The sequence below is a fragment of the Semicossyphus pulcher genome, unplaced genomic scaffold (assembly GCF_022749685.1).
Source record: "Semicossyphus pulcher isolate SPU_LCO1_2020_fin unplaced genomic scaffold, fSemPul1.0.p SCAF_28, whole genome shotgun sequence".
NCBI lineage: Eukaryota > Metazoa > Chordata > Actinopteri > Labriformes > Labridae > Semicossyphus > Semicossyphus pulcher.
This window is the reverse complement of record NW_027211702.1, coordinates 2,350,902-2,356,554: the sequence shown is the minus strand read 5'-3', so window position 1 is coordinate 2,356,554 and position 5,653 is coordinate 2,350,902.

The following is a 5,653-nucleotide window of genomic DNA, read 5'->3' as shown; positions in this document are numbered from 1 at the left end:
CCGGGACACTCCCCGTTATGACACACCCCTGGTCCTGCTGCTGCACCGCCTGCAGTGGCTTGACACACATGGCACATGGGCGCGCACACGCAGACTGATCTCTTTATTAATCTGTCTCGCCAGCGTCTTATTTGGGCTACAATTAATGATGGTGAGCATTTTACATCTGTTAGTGGTGCTGGATTGAAATCCAAAGTGTTCCTTTTTAGAATATTTGAATATTTAAAAAGGTATAAATTAAAATATCTGCCCCAAAAGTTAAAGAGCTTTCGTTATATTAAAACCCAAGTGTTGCATTCACATAAAATAATTGAATGTAGGTTTGTGCTTTTAGGGGTTGTTACTTTAAGCTCTGCCATGACTAAATCTGCACTTCCGGTCACCACCTCATACAGTACAGAGTTTGCGTCATGTACAACACTGCCCCTGCCTGGTCCTGGTGTACCACTATGCTAACAAGGCAAACCTTTACTGTAATGCAGACTGTGCTTGGTGCATGCATGTTCTGTGAGCCGACCATCAAACAATACTGATCAACCCAGTCTCCATAATAAAATTATGGCATTTGGCTAGACACAATAGAACCTGTTTCCAAGATGATGCATTCATGCATGCTACTAAATGCAGCTCTTGTAATTAGGACATTTTACAACATGGTTTCTGGACATTATGTGAAGTTAAAATAGATCGACTTTTTGCATGTTTCTGAGATGATAAAAACATGATTACTAGCTTTGCTTTGTGCTGTTCAAAACTTAAATTACTATCAAACCAGTTACCAAGATTCTTTGCAACACACATGATATGATCCAACAAGGGACCAGCAGATGGCAGTATTTGCCATGTCATGTGCTATGACTCGATGACAATGATGTCTGTTTTGTTAGAATTCAGCTGCAGAACATTTCTAGACATCCAGCTGTTAACATCAGACTGGCAGTTGTTGAGAGAACTCAGCATGCCAGGGTCTGTGGATCCAATGGGCAGGTACATCTGCGTATCATCTGCAGTAAATGTAATAAGACACCATGTTTATGTAGGCTATGATGTGCCCCAGGGGTACCATTTATAAAGGGAAAATAATTGGACCCAAAAACTTACCCCTGAGGCACACCATACATACAACAAAAAAAGCCCTAGCATATTTGTTCACACAAACACTCAACCTTGACAGACCAAACCCCTACCAACTGATCACAGGCCATGGTCTTTCAACCGCCCAAAGCACTTTACACTACATGTCACATTCACCCTTTCATACATTCATACACTAATGACGTTGCCATGCAAGGCCCATTGTCACTTAATACATTTATACACAACATGTAGACTGCAGGAGCCAGGGATCGAACTGCCAACCTTCCTATTCGCTCTACCACAGCCGCCCCGTGACTGAAGTATTAGCTCCAACTACCAAACTAAAACGTGTGCATGTTATGATTTTAATGTCTAGAAACACAAGGCAACAATTGCCAAAGCTATAGGGGAGAAGAAATCACAGCTTAAAATGTACATGTTAATTTATCCTTTTAACTGTCTTCTTAAAACGCCGGCCAATTAGAAAACCCAGAAACACTGTGGCAAAGGCAAGATTATTATGTTTTACAAAAGGATTGTCTAAAGCTATAACAACAAAATGCAACCATCTGCAACAGAACCAACAGAATCCTTTTCTGAAGTCGATAGACAGTCCCAGTGGATCTTTTTGGATGACTTAGAGGCAGCCCTAAAAAAAAATAAAATAAATAAAAGCTCTAATGGCTTCTATGCAGGAGATTTATGGGTGGAGACTGCAACAAATATTTGGTCGAGGAGAGAAAAACAGGGTGAGAATGTCACTGACTTGGTCAGCTGTCAAATAGAATACACTGTCCTCCATTATCACAGAAACATAACAAGACACACTACGCTGTAGTAACTCGATTTGTGAATGTTTAATATCTGTCTGATATCTGTCTAATATAATGTCTGTCTGTCTCTATTATGTAGCAAACACAGCAAAGACAGAAATCATGTGCTCTAATTGTTAACATTGTTGGCTACAAAGTCACATGCAAGGTCCCATGCATTTTCAAAGGACTAACATCTATTGCATTAATCATTAACTGGTCTTTCTTGAATGAAAAATATGCTGACATTTCACATTTGATAGGGAGAGAATCCATTTGGCCCTCAGCATTAACCTGGTGGCCTTTTTCCTTCCTGTAAGCCCAAATTATTACATTTTGTGGGCCCTCTAGTGGACAAAAGACAGATCAGAGTAACAATGGGTGGTTTGTATTCGTCCTTACTGCTGGCATACTTACAAGACAGCGACTGTTGGCAGAACATGAAAAGTTATTACAAGGTAATGTACAAGCTGGCTTATAGCTGTATAATACAGAGTGCTTTCTTCATGCAGTCCATCGTGCAACATGTTGCATTATTGAAAGAGGAACATATTTTTACTCTCCTTTGGCACAAAATGTTCATTAAAGATTTAAGGGCACCATAGTTTGCCTTAAACCGACACTATATGTAAAATTACTCTCACTGATGTACACTGATTCTAAGATTAGAAACTGTAATTTATGCACACACTGAAGGGCTTCGGTCATACACATCCCGTCTAGTCTTGTTTTTGTGCCTTGCTATATCGGACAGCATATAAACTGCTGTCAGCCTGACAGGAAGTACAGCAACCCTCATTAGACAGAGCTGTACACTGGAGACTTGAGACGTGGACCATGTTGAACTAAGCTTATCCAAAAATCCAAGAACATGTTTTTCCCATGAACCCCTACTGGTAGCCATGCACACGGTTATGATTTTATTAGCCAAATGTAAACAAAACTGACTGTTTGTAGGCATAACAGAACTCTCTCTTTTCTCTTTTAATGCTTTTTCATTTGTTTTTAGTCACACTAGCAGCAGAACTATGGCAATGTTTTTGGATTCAAAAAATTCAGACATTCATGGTACCAAGAGAAGGAATCTTATTGACTCGTGTGATCGCCCAATGTTTCTTCTAACAAGTTTGACATTTTTGGTTTTGAATGACATGTCTTTACAACCATTAGATGGTCCATCTGGTGGTGGGAGCTGAGTCCAGCTGTCATTGGGCAATAGGCGGGGTACACCCTCAATCACAGGGATGACACATAGAGACTGACAACCACTCATGCTCATACTCACACCTACAATTCTGAATAACCACCTACAATTCTGAATAACCCACGCAAGCACGGGGAGAACATGCAAACTCCACAGAGAGGCCCTCGTGCTGCTGACTCTACATAAAATGCAGCGGGGCAACGTTTCAGCTGTTGAATTACATATTTATGAATGAAAGTGGCCTCGTTTTTCTTGTTCTACGTGGATAATCAAAAAAAGATAGTCTAAAAGCTTTTTTAGATTAATATTTAATAAAAACTATTACATGCTGTCAGAAAGCGATCTGAAGCGAGGATCCAAGATGGCTGCCTCGCCTCGAAATTGGCACAAACGGAGCCTTCTGATTGGATGCTGAAAGCTGTGTTCAAACCAGGAACCGATATTAGAACCAGGAACCTTCTAGATGTGAGGCGACAGCATTGACCACTGCGACACTGTGCAGCCCCATTAAAAACTCATAAAGTTCAGCATGTTAGCATTGTCACTGTGAGAATGTGTGTGTGTGTGTGTGTGTGTGTGTGTGTGTGTGTGTGTGTATGCATTAGCATTTAGCTTAAAGCATCATCATGCCTACTAAATGGAATTACATTTTTAGTAAAAGCATTAAAATTGCATTTGAAAAATGAACAGCAGGAAACTGTCGTGCTTCCTGATAACAGTTTTCAATAGAAACATACATAGATCTGTCCCAGTGAAAAACAGAGGATGAATACATGAAACTCAGGCTGCCAACTGGTCCATGCAAAATCTGAGGCTTTCAACCAAACTTCCCATTAGCACGTTATTCTTTTCTTTTATTTCTGTGCTGAAAGTTTTTTGTGCTGTCTGTCTCTGTGAAGACAGGCAGGTGCTGGGTCCACAGAGAGGTGCCCTGCTGCTGGTAGTATAAAGAAGATTGAGGGTTACTTGTCTTTGGAAACATCAATTGCAGGGTTTGAAATCATTGACAGGTGTGGCGGGTCAGAAAGCCGCATCCTGGAGTGGATTGACAGCTTCACCGAGTCTAATAAGATGCTGCAGTTGGCCGTTTTGAAAGCTCATCTCCAACTGAGCACGCGTCATCTCACTTTCTTTTCTCGTGGGCTTTCCATTTGATCGTATTCCTCCCATTCCTGCATTTCTCAGCAAGCTGCAGCTGTAGTTCTCTTTTCTTCAGTGGGCATACTTCCTCTGACAGAGATAAAGGATCTGAAGAGTCCATGTGGGTGGTGAAACTACCACTTACGCATCTGAAGGCCTCTGTGTGTGTGCTCTTCAATCTCCTCCAGAGTCCACCGACAGACTGTGGTTCCTTTACAGTATACATGACTGACTGAAAATAATGCAAGGAGGAGAGAAATATGGTTCAGAAACTGTGACAGGCAATATCCGAAACAAGAAAAAGCTGAAGACCCAGCTCTTTCATGAACACCTCCGCACTTAATGATAGTGATGCTGTTGATGTTGTCGATGAAGATGATATTGAGGATGTTGACGGTGATTAGGATATTCATGATGATGATCATATTGACTTTGTGATGATAATTTCCAAAGGAAAATTGTGTGGACTTGAAATTGGATTTGAAGCTGTTTTTTGGCATGTACTGACTTTGTTCCCTCCTGTCTTGATCGTTGCTTTTGTTGTATTAACTCTCAGATGTACGTCACGTTGAAATTGAAACATTGTAACAATATAGGACGTGATGATTTTAATTTACATGCTTGGATATAATTGTGAAAATGCGTTTATTTTAACACTGCTATTTTTAGGGACACAGTGTATGCATCATATCACCGACAGTCCTTATAGCAGCACTTTTCAGTTGTGTTTTTTTAGCTTCAACCTGTGAACAAAAAGTCATCTTGAAATAAGAAGATTCAAGCCTATCCATGTCTGTTCTCTTGCAACATGTTGCTCAGCCCCAAAGTACACATAATCGCTATGATTGCCTTAAACATAGTATTGCTGAACTGACAGTTGTTGCGAAGTTACGAAATAATGAGTACTGTATCTTACTTTTTGATAAAATCGTGAAGTTAATACTGAGTGAAACAAGTGTGTAATCAAACTGCCTCACATATACACCTGGGACATTTATGTTTAAAACATTGTATGTCTTTTGTTTTTACTATAGACACAGTACAGAGTAGACACAGTGCAGTACAAACTAATCTAGGCAATTGTTAGAAAAACTCAACAGCTACGTATTTTAATTTCATTTTAGTAGGTGTGGAGGGGAGGAGGTAAAATGTTGCACAAAAAAAAGCAAACCAGCTGCAAAATCGTATTTTGCTGAGAATCTTTCTCCTGTTCTTTCACTGTTTCAGTATATAAAAATAAAATCATTCAATCAAATCATTCAAATATTTTTTTGAGTATCTTTCTACTGCTTCTGGAAAGTCAAGAATGAAAGAGTATTCACTTTGTTCAATATTGTCAGGATGATTTGCTTCTCAAAGTTATTTGTTAATAATTCAGACTCAGAAATAACTTAACTCTTAGAGTAAGGCAAACAGTAGG